General features: G+C 41.8%; 3 long non-coding RNA genes across 6 annotated transcripts in view; 1 reads left to right on the top strand and 2 right to left on the bottom strand.

Moving 5' to 3' along the window:
- LOC116284223 (uncharacterized) overlaps positions 1-22610 on the bottom strand; it is a 229648-nt gene that overhangs the window by 110302 nt on the left and 96736 nt on the right. The gene's annotated exons all lie outside the window — the stretch shown is intronic.
- Positions 10939-11518, bottom strand: LOC140686948 (uncharacterized). The gene is made up of 2 exons (XR_012060952.1): positions 11396-11518; positions 10939-11242 (listed from the first exon to the last, which is right to left on the bottom strand). It is a non-coding gene; the product is annotated as an uncharacterized lncRNA (long non-coding RNA).
- LOC140687094 (uncharacterized) lies at positions 11611-21435 on the top strand. 3 transcript variants are annotated; one of them, XR_012061182.1, is made up of 6 exons: positions 11611-11650; positions 13451-13605; positions 16012-16721; positions 20317-20469; positions 20657-20941; positions 21138-21435. It is a non-coding gene; the product is annotated as an uncharacterized lncRNA (long non-coding RNA). The 3 variants fall into 3 exon arrangements; XR_012061181.1 differs by having other exon boundaries at positions 20657-21435; XR_012061183.1 differs by lacking the exon at positions 13451-13605 and having other exon boundaries at positions 11615-11650; positions 20657-21435.

Here is a 22610-nt window from a genome sequence, read left to right as displayed (position 1 = left end):
TGGGTACACAGAATCCACTGTTTCTAACTGTAAATAGTATTACACGGTGTGCATGCCACATTTTTACTTATATGTGCCTCCATGACTGAACCTAGACTGCCTTCAGATCTTCACTACCATCAACACTTGGATGAACATCCTCAGAATTGTCATCTTAGAAACCTCTGTGGTAACTTCTCTGGAAAAACATCCAGAAGTGAGAATGGTGAATCATGTGGCACCTGTATATGTAATTGACAGTGTGGTCCTGCTGTGTTCTCAATGGCTGTGCCAGTTCAGTCCTCACTAGCAATGCAGGAAGATCCCAGTGTCCCTTGTCTCTGACAAGCCTTTTTCAATCTTACATCTTGATTATGCTCAGTTCAGTTTTCTATCTTTTTAATATTAATATTTAAAGTTTCTATTTAATACTCTACTGCAGTTGTTTGTGTCTTTTCTTTGATGATTGGCAATTACTCAATAGTTAGAAATATATTCTTTGTCCACTATCATCGTCCCCTGTTATTTAATATTTTATTATTATGCTTAATTTTATTTTTAGCTTACCCCTTACTATTTTCTGCAAACTGGAAAACTTCTCAAGTTTGTCCTCTTTATTTTCAAATAAATTTCCTCTCTGTCAATTCTGAACTTTACTCTTTCTAACATATTACTTTTAAATTTACCATACTATACAATGTCTTACTTTTATGCAGAACTTTTTGTTTATGTCTTTTTCACAGATTCTACTTTGCTAAATTCTTATCATGTTATTTTGAATCTCATGTTTCATAAAATGCAACCATTTTTGCATTTTGAGTGAACAAAAGATTTCTAAAACTTCCTTGCTTTTTTTCCCCATAGGTTTCTAATATTCTTTTTTGTTTGAGTGATTGTTATTTTATTTTACATCTTATGTTCATATTCCTTACACATTTCCCCGTTATTCAGCCTTATTTGCTGAAAGTTCTAAATAGACCTAGAATTTGTCACCAACCATGGTGACTACGTTTTTCTTGAGTTCTACATCTTTCCACTTGAATGCTTCCAAAATATGCCTGTTAACCTTATGCTGGAAGGCTGATAGACATAGCTTATCCCTTCTCAGTAACAAGGGTTTTTTTCTTCTGCTTAGAGGATTTTTCCTTCATCCTTCATGTCCAGTAATTTCACCAGAATGTATGTTGGTCATTTGGTATCAATGCTTCTTGGTTCATGTTAGGTCCTTCTAATTTTCAAATGCAGATTCCCATTTATTCAGGAAAGTTTTTTTTTTACAATATTCTTGGGGTTTTGTTCCACATGTTCTATTCTCTTTATTCAGAGCTGCCGATTATACATATATTGCAACTTCTTTGCCCTCCAATCCTTCCTAACTCTTTGTTCTTTTTATTCAGTTGTATTCACCATCTGAAACCTGTCTATGTTCCTAACTATATTTTCAGGAATGCTAAATCTTCTTGTTGATGCTTCTACCTTGACTTTTATTTATTTAATGGTTTTATTTTTCTCTTTCATTTTTTTTCAGTTCTGCTAAATTACTTTTCTTCTTCTTTTGTCTTAATATGGTTTCTTTGACCCATTGTGTCTCTTACTTGATTTTCTTTCTTTGATTTTGTAGAAAAGTGTTCATATAATTTCCCCCTGAGCTGCTACATAGTTTTCTAGGTTATATTTTACATTTGTCTTTTATTTTATTTTCTAAATTCTCTTTATCTTTCAATGGGAGTCATTTTTTTCTAGAGAAACTATGAGATAAAGGATGGTTTGGGGGACAGGCTGGGAGAGTGAGCTAGGAGAGCTGGCCACTCAGAATTAGGTATTCTGCCTCAGAGCATTTTCTTACCAATTGTGTTATTTAGCCTCCTTTCTCTTCTATCAACATTTTCCTCCTCCTTTAGGTGGTATCTCTGCATGTGTGTATTGGGGTAGATAGTCCTATTTAGCTTTTAGTAATGTACTGTATCTTCTGAGTTTTTATTCTTATAATTTAATGTTTATTTTTCTTCTCTGTCCTTCCGTCTCTCCTACTCTCTCTTGTTAATATCAAATGTGCTCACATTTTCTAAATCACCACCCCCCAACACTGTAGGCCATTTGCATAGACTCATGGATGATTCCACAACCTACCCATACTCCCTGTCTTTGCAGATAATAATGTCTGACATTTATATTTGGAGAGCTCTGCATGTTGACTGAAATCTGTAGAGGTGCATCTTTTCCAGATGTACACCCTTGATTTGGTCCAATTTAACTATATATTGTGGATATTCTTCATGTGTTGTCATTTGGAGCTGTAAATCTTTTCCAGTTTTACTGAATACAAAATTTATTTATTGCTTTTCTTTTTGTTTTCAGTTGCTCTCAGAGAAGAAAGTGGGGAAAAATACTTTTAATTCGTAAGAGATTTTGGAGAATCTAGACTTGTATTTTAGAAAGAGCATTTTGGCTTGAGCAAGAACCAACGTAGGGAGCAGTAGGTTGCTCCAGACTGAAAACAGGAAAACCATTGAGAAAGCTAATGAATTCATGCAAGAGAGAGAAGGTGAGGCCTGTGAAAGGTTATGGGCTGAGAGAGAAGAAGTAGGTAGGAAAAAGACGTAGGGCTTGGGAATCATCAGCATAATGATGACAATTTAAGTGATAAAACTGTATGGAAGTTTGGGGAAATTTTGTAGAAGAGAAGTAAGCTAAGACAGAACTCCTTGGAATCTTATTCTTCAGAATAAAAAGTGAAAGAGGATCCTACAAAAGAAAATGAGAAGTAGATACTAGGGGAGCAAGTGGAAAAAAGAGCAATACTGCAAAAGCCAAGAGTGTTTCCAAGAGGCAGATGTTTTGTGGCAACTAATTCAGCTGAGAGGTCATGTACGATAAGATCTTAAAGGTTGACATTGGATTTACCCATATGAAAGTCATCAATAACCCTGGTGAGAGCAGTGACAGTGGCGGAAGTGGAAACCTGGTATCAGGGGAATTGAGGTGTGAATGGAAGGTTTCAAGGTAAGGATGGTAAATACAGAAAACTGGCTTTAAAAAGTTTGCAAACAGAAAAATAAATATCGAATACAGGGTCAGCTTAAGGGAAACTTCTTGTATGGTGATTCATTAGTACCAGGGCTTTAGGGTACGCCTCTAGCAATAATAACTCACATTTATACAGAAGTTTAGCTCAGAGGGGCTTTTGCATACATAATCTCATTTCGAATTCACCTCACTGAATCACCTAAATTTTATTGATGAGGTAACTAACACTCAGAGAGATAACAATGAACTGACTGCCCAAAAGGCACAAGAAAGAAAACAACTAAAGCATCACTTAGACTACATCTTAGGCACAATCCCGCATCCCAAGTCCTGGATCAATCTCAGTTTCAGCATCCTTGTAAGGAGCAAAACAGGGCCAACATTCTACCTGAGTCCAAACCCACCACGCAAATTGTTCCATTGAAATCCTTGCTTTCATTTCCAATGGAATAAAATTGCAGCGTCCAATTGGCTTCCCATTAGCTTCTCCAGAACATTTTCCCTGCCCAGGTATTTCCACACAAGGCTGACAGTAGTTAATTACTCGAATTAAATATTTTACAGCCTAAAAGGGTTTTCTGTACTACACGATTTATAAATATTCATTCTGCAGAAGGGAGGATGCAAGAGAATGTTGGTTTCCAGTGGCTGCCTTTGTAGCAAACTATTGAATAGTAACCCTCTGAGGCAGCCTCAGTGCCTGGGTAAAATGTTTTTGAAGCCTCAAATCCCTTATAGAAAAGCAGTTTCTCCAATGCACAACTGTTTGTGCTGAGCCACTAAATAATTTCTGCCTGCCCGTATCACGGACAGCCTTAAGGTGATATGATAGATGCCAAGCAAATAATCAATCAATACACTGGTTTAGGTCTCCGTCCATCAGTTTGGCACTGTGTGGACTAATTAGATGATAAAATGTGATGAATGTGTATTAAACTCAGCCTCTCCCTGGGAGCTCCCAGGGGTCCTTTCCCATTTTCTAGCTGACCTTTTAGAGCTCAGCTTTATTGTATGTGAATGCAATTAAATCAATTTGTCAGATATTTGCATCAGTCTGGCTTGTTCAGAATTCAATTATTCAGTGTCACTTTACTGCCCTTTGGAGGCTTGTGCACTGGCTCATTTTCAAGTGGTGGATAAAGGCAGAAACGGGTAGCCCTGTCAGGATGCAAGCCTGTGGATGCCTTCTCTCCGAGATATTTCTGAGATCCAGCTTGCTCAGGTCCCTTCTCCTCCCGGGTCTCAGGAGAGATAATAATGTGAGCTCTCAACATAGCTGAGCTTTAATTTTGACTCTGCCACCCGCTGGAAAGGTGACTTGAGTATGTAATTTAACCTTTGTGAGCCTCAGTTTCCTCGTGTGCCAAATGGACTCATTTCACTTTGGGTTTCCTCCAAAGTCGACCCTGAGGGTCGGACTGGAGTGCAAGTAGTTTGAGAGGTGATGGTTGTAAGCATGGGTAAGGGAGTGGGGCGGTGAGACAGGGATGGGAAGAAGCCAGTACGAGGTACATTAGTGAGCAGGTTACCTCTGTATGCAACTGGTGCTCAGTCCCTCTAGGGACCTCTGGGAGATGCAACAGAACATTCACCAGAGTTGTCCCACCCAAGAGGCAAGGAGCTTGGACATATTTCCACTAACTGCTGTGCATTACTGATTAAGAGTCGCTCCAGCGTGTTAACTCTCTGGTACTTCAAGTCTACTCTAAACAACACTGGCCGAGCATCGTCCTGAGACCAGAGAAAGCTCTCAAGCAGAGAGTCAGAGATGCTTCCAGTAAAAACCCTGTGGACACAGGAATACAGTGACGTGCCGACGGCATCCACTATGGCACATGCTACAGTGGGAAGTCAAAAAGCGCTAGTGCATGTCAAGTCCTTAGTTCCATGGCTGGCATGGCGTGGAGCACTCAATAGTAATGGATGATTTCTGGAAACATGAGCGTGTAGGAAAATAGCGTTCCTCGACACAGGTATGCTAAGTGTGTGGCAAAGGGAAAGCCACTACACTATATGCCTTCCTGGGAAGAGTAGATGGTGATGTCATGGAAGGCTTTATGGAGGAGGTGATATTTGAACTGGGCTTTTAGGGATGAGTAGGTACTGATAGAGTTCAGGGCGGGCCACTTTGACACACAGATGACACATCAAGACCCAACAGACTCAGGAAGAGCTTTTTTTTTACCTCCTGCCTAAAAGAACTTAAATAGAGGGCTTGTACCAGAAGAGAGCTAACACCAAAGATAACTTCTTAATATCACAAAGACTTATCTGCATGGCCTGGAAAACATTTGTTTCCCAAACATCTGCTCTTCACATCTTGCTGTGTTTTGTCTTCCTTCTCTGAGACCCCAGACTCCTATGCCCTTCTCTGTAGCTCAGGTGGTAGACACAGCTCAACTACCTGACTGCTAGGGAAACTTTCATGCCTTTGTGGGGCTTCTATATGTGTGAAATTTAATTTGTTTTTCTCCTGTCAATCTGTCTTGTGTCAATTTAATTATTAGACCAGCCAAAGAACTTGGAGGGGAAAAGGGAAACTTTATCCCAACCATGTTCTCCAGGCATGCACAGGGAGTAAAGACATTCTGAGCAGAAGGAATGGCATGTGCAATTACACAGAGATGTGACAAAGCATACGTTTGGTGACCTGCTTATAGTTTAAAATGGCTAGCATGTAGGAAGAGAGGGAGCTTTATGTCATGATGCCAGAATTCAAGTCAGGAGAGAAAGCTTGCATCATTCAAGGGCATTCTAGTATTATCCTATAAGCAACAGAGAGTCATTGGATCTGTTCAATAAAACTTGTAGCAGACTCGGGTGACATACAAAGAAACCCACTGATAATAGAAATAAATAGGTTAATGAGCATGGGTTCAAAAGACCTGCTGCAGAGGAATGAGAGAAAATGTAATGATATTTTATGTGAAAAGTACTTCAGAGTTTTCTTTGAGCCAGCGTGCTACATCACTTCAAAGGAGGGGACAGAAGCGAATTCGAGCTTAGACTGCATTTGGAGAAATACTGCACAGTCCACACTGAGGGAGTGATAGAATAGCACTTGTTCTGCGCTATCTGAGCAGCTCAGGAAGTAGCTGTCCGATTTTAAATGACATCTCTTTTTCAAGAGACACTGGTTACACTGGAGCAAGCCCAGGGAAGAGTGAGCAGAATGTTAGAGTCTAAAAAATTATGTAAGATGTGGAATGGTTGAAAGAACAGAGCAGGGGAGCTGCAGAAGGTAGACGCATAGAACATTCATGAACTGGCTTCTGTTGTGAGGGAGAGATTACATTCACTCTGTGGGGTTCCAGGACTGAAAATTCAAACTCCAGTGGAATGTATTCCAAGTCAGTGGGAATAATCAAAGCCACCCAACACTGGGATGACCAACCCACAGAGGCAGAAAGTTCTCTCTTCTGGGGAGTGAGCAGCGGTAAATGAGATCACTGAGTACATGTCAAAGAAGTTGAGAGGAGGTGCTAGTTCTTGGAATGGAGCCAACCTCTAAGGACCCCCTCCAGCTGAGACTGTGATTCTGTGGCAGGCATCCTCCCCAGCTGTCCCCCGTAGGAGGCACAGCACAGAAGGGGACATTCTGCTGGGCGTACCATAAAGGCACCATTCCTAGTGGTTAAAAGACAAAATAAAGCATCTCTGTGGTCAGCTGCAAAGCTGGATGAAGGGGGACAAGGGAAGAAACAGGAGTTTCTTTTTGCTGTAAAGAGGAAAGGCTGGCATCAAGTACCAGCTACGTTCCAGTCATATATAACAACACTAGGAGCAGCAGCAGTAGCAGTGGTAGTGGCAGTAGTAGGGATATTAGTAGCTAAAACTGATTGGGTATCCCAGGTTTCAGCACTAATAATAATAATAATAATAATAATAATAATAATAATAATAGTAATAGTAATAGTAATAATAGTAATAATAGTAATAATAATAATTGAGTGTTTTTGTAGTTCTTATTTAATTTTCATAAAAGATCTCTGAACCTGATCATTTTACTAGATGAGGGGTTCTTTTGCTGTGAACAGTATTCTGTGAACGTTGGTATAGAGAAGGGCTCCTTTTGGAGAAAAAAAAAAAAGAAGTACTTTCCGCTTACGGTTTGATCTAAAAACAAGTCTTCCCTTTGGGCAACATAAGACACTTTCTATAAAACGTCATAAAACATCCCTCCGGAAACAATAATTCAGGTAATTACGGTTGAATCCCTTCTGCTTAGAAATGTGTAGGTTTTAAGCATCACTTTGGATCCACCTGTTAGAACATTCTGCTCCCTTAGCTCAGACCCTCACAGTCATCATTTTGTGGAATTGTGATGCAAGGGTCGCTGAGCCACTCTGACCTCACGCTTTGCCCGTTTGGCTGATCTTCTGGATTAACGTCCACCTACCCCCACGCCCAGCACCCCCCACCCCCCGCCAAATGGATGCATTGAGTGCCAGTCCCAACTCCTCTCTCCCACTGGACCATCTATCTGAAACTCTGATGAATCCATAGATCCTGCACTTTTCTGCTGAGGATCTGAAAATGCCCCAGCACCTTCTTTTTACAAAGTTGACCTGCATTTTCATGCGCTGGCTTCAGCGTTCCAGGGTAAGCTCCTGTGTGTAGCCTCCGCCCGTGCATATCCGACTGTTGCCCCAGCATGCTCACTGATTTCTGTCTAGCTGTTATTCCATGACTGGAGATGTGCCAAAGAGCAAGTGTGTCTTAATTAGGATTCTTTTTGTTATCTCAAACCAAAACAAAGGGAAATGAAAATAATGAAGGAGCACAGTTTGGAACAGAAGGTTGGAGAGTATGGCCAAACCCCCCAACAAGGGACTGGAAACAGGAGCTGGAAAGTGCTCAGAGACCCTGCAACAAGTCTCTCCCTCCCTTTCTCTCTCTTTCCCTCCCCTGCATCCCCCTCATTTCCTACCTTTCTCTTCTCTCCTTTCCTCACATCCTTTCTGAGGCCAGATGGTCTTTAATCTCTGCTTCCATGTATCCACTTTATTCCCACTGGCAGACTAGCCTTGGCTGATTTTGGAGAGTGAATGGCCAAATATGGCTGCCCCACAGCTCCCAAATTTGCATATTCTTGTTTCAAAATGACCAGCAAAAGAATAAATCACATTTCTGAATCCACGTCCAAGTTCTTGGGATGAAGAGTATCACTAGGCCATCGAACACCACTGCTCCATTTAAGATCAGGTGTCCCCCCGTAGTTCAGCGTGGCCAGGGGGAAGGAGTGCGGCTCCAGCATGGCCCCCGGACTCCATCCCTGTGGGTGGGGGGCAGAGGGGCTCCAGGAAGAGGGCATATGGGATGGGATGTGACTTTATACCTCAGTCACAAGCAGTCTTGGAAAATTTCCTTCCACTTTGGCTAATACTCTGAGATTTCCTTAATTCACTGGCAAACCTGATTTTAATCTCTTCTACCAGGCATTTCTCTGACTTGTAATGTAAAAACTTTTAAGTGCACAGCTTCTTTCAAGAGGGTGAATTTTCAATTTATTTTCATTTTTTTTTTCCACAGAGGACAGAGGGTGAAATCTTTACGACACATGTTTGAAAAATGCCCAGGCGCGAGGCTGCTTAGTAATGGAGAGATGAGAGAGTGAAGGAGTTAAGGACAGAATCAGACAGATCTAGGTCCCAAGCCCACGATTTAACTGTACTAACTTCCTTGAACCTCAGTAGTTATTGAAATGGGGGTAAATAATACAATTCTTACCTTAAAAGTAACATTACAGAGATTGAGACTGTGATTATAAAGTTCTTGGCACCAGATCTGGTGCAGAGTTCATGCTTATAGTCAGTGCTGTTTAATCCTATTGTTGCCGTTTTAATTATTTATTACTTGGAGGAAACTGCTGTACTGTGCAGAATGGCAGAATGTAGCCAATAATATTGTGCTTGCTTTGATTTGTGATTTCTCCAGGCCTTTCCTAATCCCTTTCTCCCCCTCCTTGTATTTAAATCTCAAGACCTAGGACCTGAAGCCTAATCTCTCGTTGTTTGCCCAAGTGACTGTCCACAAAGACAAGTTAACCATTTTAGCCCCAAGATTCACCCTTCAGTGACTCTCCAAACTCCTTAACATGGGATATATCTGACTGGATGATCTACCCAGTTCACTAGCCTCACTTCTTCACAGTTTATACTATAGCAATAATGCGGTGTTTAATGGCACCTTGATCGCATTAAGTTCCTTCATAATTTTATACCTTCACACAAGCCCAACTCACTTGGCTTGAACAATGAGTGGCAACTGATATGGGACTACCCAACCAAATGTCAAAATATGCCATACAGCCCTAATCATTAAAACCCCTTGACATTGGTGAACAAAATCAGTACAATTCAATAGTGTCTCATAACTGATCCATGTATATAAAGGAATTCAGTTCTGGTTAAGGTTAAACTTAACACTCAATTCATGGTATTGGGACAACCTTCCTGAGAAAAAAGTTAAATTCTCATCTCTCTCTCTCTCTCTCACACACACAAACACACACACACACACACACCCATATAAATATAGATCCCTGATAGAGAAAAGTACAGCATGAAAAATAAAGCTATTAAGACACTAGGTGAAAAAGCAGGAAAATATGTTCATAATCTGGGAATCCAGGATGACTTTCTTTGTGTTTAGGCAAAACATAAGGCCCAGAGCCCATAAGGAAAGATTTATTGTTTTCACTAAATAAAATTTTAAGTTTTCTTAAAGAGAAAGGAGAGCATAAACAAGATACCAAAAAAAAAAAGACAAGCAAGAGCCTTAGAAAATAATTGCAATAAAAATAACTGCAATAGAGAAATCAGAGGAAAGATGAAGATGTAGAATGTGAAGGGTTCCCACAAGTCACGAAGAAGAGACAAATAATCCACGTGAAACATAGGCAAATACTTCAAACAGAAATTTAAGAATACAATCTGTCAGAAATATGTTACCATGTTATCAGTGAAATGCAAAATTAAAATATCAAGGTATCATTTTGATCCATCAGATTGAAAAGATTTTAAAGATTAATAATAACCAGTGTTGGTTACAGAAACAAATCTTCATACATTGCTATCTAGAAGGTGAATTGGCACAACATAATTACAGGGCAATTTGGCAGTCCCTAACAAAAATTTGAATTATGCACACCCTTTGACCCAGAAATTCCATTTCTCGGAACTATCTGACAGATATTGATCACACGTGAACAAAGATGTGTACATAAAATGTTGCGTCTAGTTTCGTTTGTAATAGCAAAACAGAATACTCTGTGTCCACCACCAGGAGAATACATCACATAGTCATGGGACTTTCAAATATGAGTTAATGTTGTCCTGGCTGCCAGTCTCCTGGTGCTTGTGATTCCTAGTATCATCTGCCATCCCTGGATATCTGAGTGCCACAACCCAAGTCCAAGCTGGATTTTTGTCCAACTGTAAAGTGCTCTACACAGTATCTAGCACATAGTAGGAGCTCAACCAATAATAGCAATGGGCTGTATTATTATAACCTTGGTATATGAAGTAGCCATCGAAAAAGAAAGATGTACATCCATGAGAGCTGAAATGAAAACACCTTTTGAGACTTTTTTTAAGTCAAAGAGGGGGAAAAAGCGTATAACCTCCACTTCCGGCCAAAATGGAATGAGAACCAGATTTACTCTTCTACCTGAAACAGTCAACAAATGGACATAATATATGAAACAACAGTTTGTAAGACACTGACCACCAAGCAGAAAAGAACGCAAACCTGAGACAGGAAGCAAAAAAGGTAAGAATTGGTGGGATGTCACAAATACAAAACTTACAGTTACTAATATATTAATATTTTGCCCAATATTCTCAAATCATTAACAATACGACACATAAAATTAACAATAATTATTACAAATAAAAATACAAATAATAATATCTACTACATAGTGAAGACTGGCCAGGTATTATCTCATTTAATCCATATAACCCAGGAAGTAGGTACTGTGAATACCCTCATTTTACAGATTAGGAAAAAGAAACTTGGAGAAGTTACGTGATTAGGCCAACGCGACACAGCTTGGAAGATGCAGAGCCAGGATGTGAACCCAGCGTGCCTCTCCACGGATCCAAAGGAAAAGCTGGTTTGTGGCAACAGCACAGAGATGAAAAGACAGATTCTGTAAGTCAGGCAACAGGAGTTGGGGCTAGTCCAGAAGGGTCAATTGAGGTCTGTGCCCCAAACTGTAGTGGGCATGGACCTGAATAACAAGCAGACAGCCAGGAGCACAAGAGTGAGTTGCAACTGAGCCAATGGCCTTGTGAGATAAAATTTCATTCAGCACTTCATGGGCAATGCTGACCTCAGGATACAAGCAAAAATAAGCCAACAAGAGGCAAGTAGAATTACTTACTGGATCAGAAAATGGGAGGAAGGGGCTAGTAAGAGGCTAGGATGCAGGACTTGTGGTGAGAAGAGGGTGGTGAGGTGGGATGGCATTTTGATAAAGGCCCAGCATCCCGGCAACTAGCACTACAGTTAATGTAAGCAAGCCCCGGGGAACCACCTTGCTGATCTGTATGCGTCGTCGTTAGGAACCATTGTTTGGAAATAGAATACAAGCCAGAGAGAGAAACAGGGTCACCAAGAATGGGCACAGGAACAAAAGGTAAGTCACAATAAAGAGGTCATGTTTCCCATCCTTTGTATATCTCAATTCTAGCCATATGTCCCTTGAGGGTCCGTGGGCTCCAGGTTACAAACTCCTCCTTCAGCTGCAAAGTAACATAGAACTCCTTTAAGTCCTTAGTTTGAAGACCAGCCATTAAAATTCATCTATCCTTAGAGCTCCCTGAGGGGAAAGTCAGGGTAAAGGGTCTCATTCATCTTTGGATCATTGGTACCTGACCATCCCCTGGCCTAACGTAGGGGCAAAACAAACGTGCCAGATATCCATGCATTGTTCAAGATGCTAGCGTAATGCGGACAGGGTACCACAACTTGGGTTTTATGCAGGACCAGTTAGAAAACCACCAGAGAAATGACAAAATCTGCATGGTGGGAAAACAAAAAAGGGAGGAGGGGGGAGCATGAAAGCCTAAATGAATACAGAAAACACAGTCGTAGGGGATGGAGGACAGAGTCACTCAGGAGAACCTTCCGCTCACCACTCCTTGAGAAAACTCAGTGCCCTATCCTCATGTGTAAGCCCTCCCGTGACTTAAACACAAACTTCTCCACCACGTCTGGTGTCTGAAGAAGCAAAGGACCTTTCCCATTAAAAAGTCCCCACTGGCATCCACTGGGAGATAAAAGTCTGATTTAATCCTCCCCAAGAGTGTCTTGCATTTGCAGTCCTGGTGGCAGGAGGTCAGGGTCCCTCCCTCCCCTGGGCACTATACCTCAAAGGTCTTAAAACTGCCTTGTTTGTTCCACGATGAGATCCCCCCACGTGCTGGAAGCCACAGCTCCACAACCTTCCTGCAAATTACGCTCGTAAGTAAAGAGGCTTCATATACAGTGTGTTGTTTCCCTTCCTGGGGAGAAAGGACGTTCTTTCCACACTTCGGTGGCCCTGGGCCCAGAAGGCACACTTCACCACGCTGCCCTCTGACTGTGTGGGGAGCACTGAAGTGGTAATTACCTTAGAAAGTGTTTTTTCCGTGTATTTGGCTGCAGAAAAATAACACACTGCCTCTCTTTCCATGCATCTCACGGAATTATGTAAATAGACCCAAAGCAAACCAGTTTAAATGATTATAAAATGGATTTCTAAGTGATATCTGTTACCAGACAAGAATACTAAAAAACCTTGCTCTTTCTCTGCGACCAAGATGAAAGGATAAAATATTTAGTACAGGATGCTTCTCGGGTGGATGGTGTCTTCAGCATGAAGGACCGCTGGGGGCTTTGCTGACTTGATGGTCAGGGTCAAAGGTCTCATCCAAGGATATATGAGTGATGCCTTCCTGGGGCTCTGACCACATTTCACAAAACAACTGAAGGAAGAAAGCTGATCTAGAGAATGCGGAAGGGACTTGCCAAATGCATGGAAGACTGATTCTCAAACTTCAGCAGATGTAAAATCACCTGGATCCCTGATTCAGTGAGTCTGGGTTGGAGCCCAGAAGTTTTCAGGTTCCCAGGTGATGCTGATACCGGTTGTCCGTAGACCACACTTCGGGTAACACTGGCTTAGAGGAAGCAAGGGCATATTTCAGCCCAACATCCACAAGTTCCTGGCTGCCTGGCTCTGGAGGGTGATCTCTCCCCAGCTCTGGGCTGGTGAACACTGGGGCCCAGCCTCTCCAATCAACACTTCTATCTCACCAAACACAGCAAACAAAGGAGGGCCTGGGACCCATCACAGCCCACAGGGATGCTGGAAAAGGAATATGCTTTCCTTCCTTCCAAGATCTTAGGATGTAAGGACTAGGTAATTCTGAAGCCACACATGTCTATTTTCTAGCCAGTTGGAAAGAAACTGCCTAAAATTGAAACAGTCCAGAAAGAGGAAAGGAAAAGAAAAGAAGGGAGAGAAGGACAGAAAAAGATCTGACCATGTTGTCTAAACCCCTGGATCCAGCCATGCCTAAAAACTAGTAGACCCAAAGGAGTTTCCCAGTAAGTCAAGAAATCCTTTTGTTTTTGTTTTTGTTTTTGTTTGGACTTAAACCAGTTTGAGTTGGGGCTTCTGTGGCTTTCAAAAGAAAGGTTCCTCATAGATATGCATTCCTCCCAATGGCTGCAGAAGCATCATTAACCTGAGGAGTCTACCAAGGACCCCAACACTGAGGCCACATACCCTGACTCAAGTGCCTGCAGTCATACTAATAACATGACCCTCCAAGACCAGCTCACGCCACACACAAGTCTGCCATGCTTGTGTCTCTCAGCCTTTGAGTTTTAAAATGAGTCTCCTTTAAGAGGGCACCCCTATTTGTCTAGATGGTGGTCCCATTTCCACTCTTGGCCGGTCCTTCTACACAACGCCTTAATTTTTCAGATGAGATTCTAAGATGCCATGGTCCTGTTCTCCAAGGAATTATGGTAGTACATCTATTCAGATCCATCTGATTCACCATTTTCTACAGAAACCAATGGTTTCCGCAGGACTCACTTTAGGAGGAACTTGCTGAATTACTTTTTAATGCCAGAATATTCTCACAGGTAAAACACTTCTGATTTTACCTGTACCCGCCAACTCTCTATCACATTTCCAGCATTGAGATGGGAGTACCATTGTGTTTGTGATACCCTAGGTTACTGTTGTGGAAAAGTTCTGCATGCTGTCTGTTATTGCTCACAGTGAACACCCTGCCCGCCCTGCTGTTACTCTCCAAATAGTAGCCTCGTCACCTCTGCCCTCCTACGTGTACTCCCTCAATGTCATTTGTCTGTGTCTTTCCCCTAGAGTACTATTACACCATCATCAGTGTTGCTTTCCTTCTCAAATGCCTTCCATCCCTCACTCACTGCCATATCTTAAGGACCAGATTAACCCCACTCAGTCAGGTTCACAATCCTCACTCTGTGGATCAATTTTCTTAACCTTTAAGATACCCAGCCCTGCCCCACCCTGCCAATCTGCAGTGGTTAGACCTGTGGGCTCTGAAGCCAAACCCCCAGGGGTCAGTGCCTGGCTCTGCCCCTTATTTATTCATCTCTGTGGGTTTCAGTTTCTTCATCTGGGTATTATGATAATAACAGTGAATACTTGATAGGTTTGTTATAAGCATTAAATGACAGAGCACTCAATACAGTCCCAACGCACACAGGAAGCACTCTGTATATTAGTCACTGGTATTAAAATAGGCAGATAAGGAAAATCTCACTTACTGAATCAATTAGGTGGAAATCAATGCTCAAAGATCCTACTTCACACGGTGCTGTAATCCTTAATCTAGCACTAGAATGTTGAGATTTCTTCCCATCTTATTTTCTTTTTTTAAATGTATTTTTATTGAAGTCTAGTCAGTTTACAATGTTGTGTCAACTTCTGGTGTACAGCACAGTGCTTCAGTCATATAGGAACATACATATATTTGTTTTCACATTCCTTCTCGTCCATTTTAATTCAGGTGTATAACCCTATGCCCGATACATCGTAGGTGCTCAATAAATAGATTAAATGAGTCAATCCATAATAATAACCACCACTTAATGAGAACCTGCACCGTACCAAGCACTTCATTTTCTGTAATCATTCAAACAATCCTGCAAGGTAGGTGTCGCTTCCTCTTTTTAAAGATGAGGAAAATGGAGTTTCAGAAAGCTTAAGTAACTTGCCCAACTGCAAAGAGCTGACAAATGGGGGAGGCATTCCCGTTACACCAGCTTTTTCCAACCTCTTTTTGACTCATGAACTCCTCTTGTAAAGAAGTATACACTGTAAACCCATAGGGATTTTTAATCATTTCAGCATTTATAAATAAGTGACTTTGTTTTGAAAAAAATGTTCCTTTACAGGACCATATTATTAAATGACATGCTATAAAGATCATGCTACAATCTTCATAACATTAAGACAAGTTTTGACTTGTCCTCATTTAACATGTGATGTAAAGCTGGCGGATTTACTTTAAATTATTTATGAAAGAAAAAAAAGAATTGGTTTTGGAATTTTCCTGTTGCAAAGCGGCAAAACATGACAAAAACTTCTGTTATGAACTGATGTTTGGAATTACAAATTTTGTGCTCGCTTTTTAAAAAAAAACAAACATATAATTGTTCTAAACGATAAGATGCAAGAAAAGGTTTCCGGCTGATGTTTGCAAGCACTTCTCTACAAACAACACATTGGCAGGTGTGCTGAGTCATTATTCTCAATAAATAAAAAGCCAAATTGTATATACTTGTCGCTATATTTTCTATTTTTAACTTTAGGTGTGAAGGATATTTTGGTGCCCCATATCAGACTTTTATCAGATGAATATAACTGGCAAATCTGGTGAAGTTCAGTCTGAAATAAATTGTACTGATTTATCATCATATTTTTGTTCCTTGTTAACTTGCTGCATTTCATTTCAGTATCACCCTGCTGTATGCTCTTTATTGCCAAATAATGGTGTTCACTCCATAATCTATTGCTGGGATGCAAAGAACCAGACTATCTCAGAGTGACCCAGAAGCTCATCCTGGATTGCGTGGCCAGAGATAACTGGGAAGGACCAGGTTCCCTCCTTCTCCTGGTGGCGGGGGCTGCACCATGGGACTGATGGCGTGTTCCCAGCAGAAGTACTGCAACAAATACTGCAGAAAGCACTACAGCGTCCCGTGGGCCCCAAGGTCTCCGAGGGCCGAGAGCTGGCACCGCCAGACAAACTCCAAACACAGCTGGGGCACCTCGTGGTCTGTGAATTCCCCCAGTGACGTGTCAAAAGAGAAAGTGAGACGGGGACGGGTCTCTCCATAACTTTGCTTTTTCCAGAATATGATGTAGATGGAATCATGGCCTTTTCAGACTGAATTCTTTCATTCGGTAATACGTATTTAAGGTTCTGCTCTATCTTTCCGTGGCCTGACAGCTCATTTGATTTTATCACTGAATACGATTTCATTGTCTGAATGTAATACAGTTTGTTTATCCATGTATCCACTGAAGTACATCTTGGTTGCTTTCAAGGTTTGGCGATTATGAGTAAAGCTGCTATGAACATCTGAATCCAGGTTTCTGTGTTGACATACATTTTCACCTCCTCTGGGTAAATACCAAGGAGAGCGATTTGCTGGATCACATGGTAAGAGTATGTTTAGTTTTGCAAGAAACCACCAAATTGTCTTCCAAAGTGGCTGTTCCTTTTGTATTCCCACCAGCAATGAATGAGAGTTCCTGTTGCTCCACATCCTCGTCAGCACTTGGTGCTGTCAGTGCTCTGGATTTTGGCCACTCTAATAGGTGTGTAATGATATATCATTGTGTTTTTAAATTTGCATTCCCCAGATAACTTAGGAAGTGGAGCATCTTTTCATATGCTTATTTGCTATCGATAGGTTAATTAATTTGTAACTAAACAAAATGTATGCAATTTTTTTAAAGGAACAAAAAGGACAGATGCAAGTAAGTATATAAAAATAAATCACAGTACCACTCACTGCTAGAAAAATATGAGGAAAAAGGAAATCCTATTTAAAAATAACTTCAACCGAATAAAAACAAATACATGAATAACTGTTATCCCCCTAAAAAATGCTATTTATAAAACTCCATTTCTGGTTATGTGTTTTAAAATCTTATTAAGTGTAGCTACAGATCATAACCGTGGATAAGAAAACTAAAAAGCTTGTAAAAATATAAGTTCACGACAAATAAATGTATAGAGACAATGTAATGATTATCCTTACAGCTCTTACACCAACAGGTATATTTCATTTTTGTTTTTAAAGGGAGAGAATTGATGCTCAGAGATGTTAAGTAACTTGACTAAAGTGAAACAGCCAGTTAGTAGGAGGGCTAGATTAAGTCTGGTACTACACCCTTAAGAAATCTGACATATTGTCTTTCAAATCCAAGTAATAGTCAATTCACATCCTGGTGAGATTTCTCTCTTACTGTAGAATGTCATGAAAAGGTTAAAAGTTAATTTGAAATGGAAGCAACCTAAGTGTCCATCAACTGATGAATGGATAAAGAAGATGTGGTATATATATATATATATATATATATATATATATATATATATCACATGTATATATATATACACACATATACACATATGTAAATACACACAATGGAATACTACTCAGCCATAAAAAAGAACAAAATTTTTGCCATTTGTAGCAACATGGATGGACTTGGAGGGCATTATGCTAAGTGAAATAAGTCAGACAGACAAAGATAAATATTGTATGATAACACTTATATGTGGGATCTAAAAAATACAACAAACTAATGAATATAACAAAAAGAAGCAGACGCACAGATACACAGAACAAACTAGTGGTTACAAATGGGGGGGTCACCTGGGGGGAGTGGGCAGTACAAGCTACTGGGCATAAGACAGGCTCAAAAATGTACTGTACAATACAGGAATATAGCCAATATTTTATAATAACTGTAAGTGGAAAGTAACCTTTAAAAATTGTATAAAATTTATTTTAAAAGTTAATCTTGAAGAATATTTTAAAAAGAAATCTGACAGGAGATCAACCACCAGTTCTACCAGATAATTAAAATATATTACAGGAGCATAATAATGAAACAGGATAGTAAGAATGGGAGAGCGGCCCAGTTATTGCCAGGACCTAGCTGAGACTCAGGTGTCCAAACAGCAGAAGGCGGGGCATGCAGACCGGTGGTAGGACAAAGGCCACCAGAAGAACTCATCGTGCAGATGAGCTGCGGAGGGCGGATCAGGCAAAAGACAGAGGCCAGAAAGCGGATCATTGGGAGAGTTAAGGTTCTTGCCCCAGCTGATACCTGAAGGTAAAGCTAATTGTCTGCAACAGCTCGGTGGCAAAGCATGGTTGAAGCAGCAGGAGCTAAAGCCAGTGGGAGAGCCAGTGAGTGAGCTGGGCTGAGAGATGAAGATGAGTGTGCCTGAAAGCCACCCAAGGATGGGGAAAGGCCAGGGTGCTTGAGAGGACCTAATACAAGCCAGACGGAGGCACTCCGCGGGGACTCACGCTTACCTCTCCGGCCTGTGCCCCTAGAGGGAAGCAGCTTACTTTCCCACAAGTGACTGAGGACAATCCAGGCTCATCACAGGATGAAAATGGGGTGTCATGAATGTCTCATATTTAGACTTTTGACTTTCTCTCCAATTGAGGTTCGTAGACAGTCTCAGAAGTAGGTGATGTTGAGCTGAAACAAACAGACTGCCAGATATTTCTCCTGCAGAGGTGGGTTTATCCTGGACCAGCAGGACTGCAGTTCAGGGTCTGCCACCATAGTGAGCCCGTGCAGGTCCCTACAGGGCAGGTGAAGGGGAGCCTAGGACAGGGGGGAAAGGAAGTGGGGAGTGCTGTGGTTGCCAAGTCCTTGCCAGGAAAGGGATTCTCATCTTCCTGGTGGGCTCTGAGATCATCACAGGGTGTGAGAGCTCCCCCTGCTGGTCTCTTGGCTCTATTTGATTGAGGTTCCTGTGTATTTTTTACAGCGAATGTGATGGAATGAAAAAAAGTTTATCTTAGAATCTTGAACTTCTTTCCTGTGCTGGATTTCTTCTACGTGCTCCTCTGGCTCTTCCTTTCCCTATTCCACCTCATCGTGACCACAAAAGGCCAAGCTGTATTGACCTCATTACAGATGCCCCTGCCCTAGGCTGTACAAGGGTGAGGAGAGGGAGGCGGTGAAGGTGCAGAACTTAAGGACGCCCTCACTCTCAGGGCTAAATGCTCCAAGCCCCACCCTGTGCTTGCACAGCTCTGAGAGTGAGGGCTTCCTTAAATGTCGATCCCTTGATGCCTCAATTGCCTCAATTGCCTCGTTGCCCTAATCCCAGGCAGCCCCTCCCCCAACTCCATGCCCTCAGCTTTAGGAGTAAGTTCTGCCAAAGAGGACTCCTGCTAAGAAGTCAAGAGAGAGGATCAACAGTGAGGTCACGTCATTTATCAGCTGGGCCCTGCCCTTTGAGGTCACCTTTGGGCAGCTGATGCCCTGAAAGATCAGCACAGCAACAGTGACTCGCTCTACAGAGTTCTGCCTCCTTCCACGTGTCCCTAGGACACTCGGAGTGATAAATCAGCTGAGACTAGCCCAGATGACTGCACTGCCTTGTGTGGTTCCCCTTCATCCAGACATCTGTAAATAAGGTCTCCTTGAATAATCTTATTCTGAGTATGTCGTTTTCCTGTTGAGACTCTGTCTAATACATGCCCCTCACTCAGGCTCTGCTGCTTATAGTACTATAAATTAATATTTTATGAACCCTGTTATTATCTTGTGAATAACCCAATGATATTGCATTGTACCTTTTTACATTAAAAGCATTCATTATGTAGGTGGGAATATTTCTTTTTAAATGCCTCATTTTTGCAAAGCTGTTTCAACCTCAAAAAATAAAAGTGGTCCTGGAGCTTCCTAATTCCCATGAGACCAATGATAGACACAAAACTCCATCGAACAAGAGTGATGCATCGTGATCCAGAAAACGGGCTTTGGAGTTTGGCTTAGATGCAAATCCCGGCTCACCACCTTCCTGGCTGAGTGACCGCTGGCCCGTCACCTCCCCTAGCAGTCGTAGGGGCTCCAGCTAGTCCTTTGGATTTCTCCCTCTGCAAATATTTCCCATCTCAGTATCTGAGCCCAGCCCCTGTATCGTGCCATGTCCCCAGATGGGACAGCCCCCCAGTACTGCCGCATGACACACCAAGTCTTGTCCCTTTAAATTGAAGTTCTCAGCTCTTCGGGAAATCCTGCACACCCTCAGCTGCCATATTCGTCAGCGTGCCCCTCTCCTTGCCAACTGACAGCAAACTGGATATACCTGAGGGAAGCAGAAGTTGGAGACTGACTCCAAGGGGGCAGGATGTCTGAAACAACAAAATGTGAGTTATTTTTGAAATGTTTCCTTTGCAGTCCCTCCCACTCACTGTAATATCTGGCTGAGGTGCGAACGGCTGATTCCAGCAGGTATCAGTAACAGATGGAACCAGCTAATTATGTCTCTTACATGTGAGCGGAGATAAAGCCGTTGATTGCTAATTGTACACGTCTCCTGTTTCCCCACCGCAGGGCTCTGGGGCAGAGGCCACTTCCCAAACCAAACACAAACATGGCCCATGCCTGTGGCTGAAGACAAGAGTGGAAAGCAGTTGGAGAAGAGCCTCCCCAAGACTGCCAGCCCTAGAGAAGGGCTGGCAAGGAGCGAGCAGAGTCTTGAAGTGAGAAGATGCCATTTGCAGGCTCCAGCTCCCCACGCCCGGGGCCGACAAGGACCCAGATGATGAAGGCTCAGCTAATGAAAGCTCAGTGTGGAGGTGGCAAAGGGCTGCTTCTCCCCACAGCGAGTGACATCTGGTAAGTGCAGCCAGTGTGCTTTGGAGAGAAATTAGCTCTCGAGAGTCCATGTAATACTGAGTTCTCTAGGAGAACCGAAGGCTTCACCATTAACAACCGAAATGCTGGCTGATAGGATACAGCCCTGAACAACATTTACTGGACTTCAAAACAAGGCTTTGGCAAAGAAAGAATTAAAGGCATTTTCCCCCATTAGGGATCACTGTGATCTAATGGTAACGTAAATCAGAGTAAGAGAAATGGAAACAACAGCGGGGCCGCAATGCCGGCAGCTACCAGATCAAAATGTCAGCACAATCCTCACTTGAACAAGGGCCTGGAATCCACGAGCTTGCTTCCATCCTCACACAGTGTGTGTGTCTGGTGGAACTTCCATGTGAACTTGATTTTGGGGGGTTTCTAGGACATTGGTTGATCGATTCTGTATTGACCTCTTCTTAAGAATTTATCAGACATTTTGGTCAGGATTTGGCAAATTAAATGGTTAGTGAATATCCTGCCTCAGTTGCTTACGACTTAGTCTGTTTTTCGCAGCCACTTACAATCATTTCCTCACATGAACAAATTACTCATTTGCTAAAAAATCTCCAGTAGTCCCATACCATCCACAGGGAAAGTCCAAGCTCAATTCTTTTTTCTTTTTTCAATCATTCTTTTTTTCCTTCCAGTTTTATTGAGATATAATTGACATACAGCACTGTATACTTTTGAGGGGGGTGAGGTAATTAGATTTTACTTATTTATTTACAATGGAGGTAGTGGGGATTGAACCCAGGACCTTGTGCTTGCTAGGCACACGCTCTACCACTGAGCTATACCCGCCCCCACCGAGCTCAACTCTTTATTCCACCAGGAAGAGAACCAACATAAGTCCTGGTTATCCTTCCAGCCTCGTCTGACACATCCCAGTCTCCAGCCACACCAGATTCTTATCCTTCCCCAGCATTCCAGGCTACATCCTTACAAGTTTCTACAACATTTTATCTGTTATCTATTCTGCTCACAGTGTCTTTCCCCTACTTATACAGCTGAATAACCCCGATCGCTTATTCATACGTCAATACAAAGAGGTCTTTCTTGATCCCCTTTGCTCAAGTCTTGAGTAAGTTTCTATTAGGTATTTCTCTATAGAGAAAGAGGCTGGTGCTCTCTATAGCTACATCTTACCTATCTACACATCTGTAAATATGTATATGTATCTGTATTTCTATTTCTATCCATCTGGATAGATAGATGATAGACAGACTTATATAGGTAGATAGATATGTATAGATATAGGTAGGTAGGTAGACAGATAGACAGACAGACAGACAGATATCAATAATCTTTAGGACATTGTATTTGCATGATTATGAGTTCTTCCTGGAAAGAGCCTCCCACACACTCACCATCTCTTAGCACAGGGATTGATACAGAGAAGACATCGATCGATGTTGAATTAACATTTCTAAAATAAAATGCAAACACAACAGGAGGAAAAGCAAAAGAAAACATTCTCTCAAATCAAAAAGGGGGCTCGAGACCTGAGCGTTGCAGGGAGGAAGGGAATAAAAAAAAACATAAACTAAGATTGAAGAATTTCCTAAAAGCACAGTGAGCTGTCCAATTGAAAGAGCTTGTGAAAGGCAGAGAGAGGGAGACTTATTTTACTAACCTGAATGCAAGCCTT

This window comes from Vicugna pacos, chromosome 18, assembly GCF_048564905.1.
Source record: "Vicugna pacos chromosome 18, VicPac4, whole genome shotgun sequence".
In the NCBI taxonomy this organism is placed as follows: Eukaryota; Metazoa; Chordata; class Mammalia; order Artiodactyla; family Camelidae; genus Vicugna; species Vicugna pacos.
Note: the sequence above shows the minus strand (reverse complement) of the source record. Positions and strands in the feature narration are given on the sequence as shown.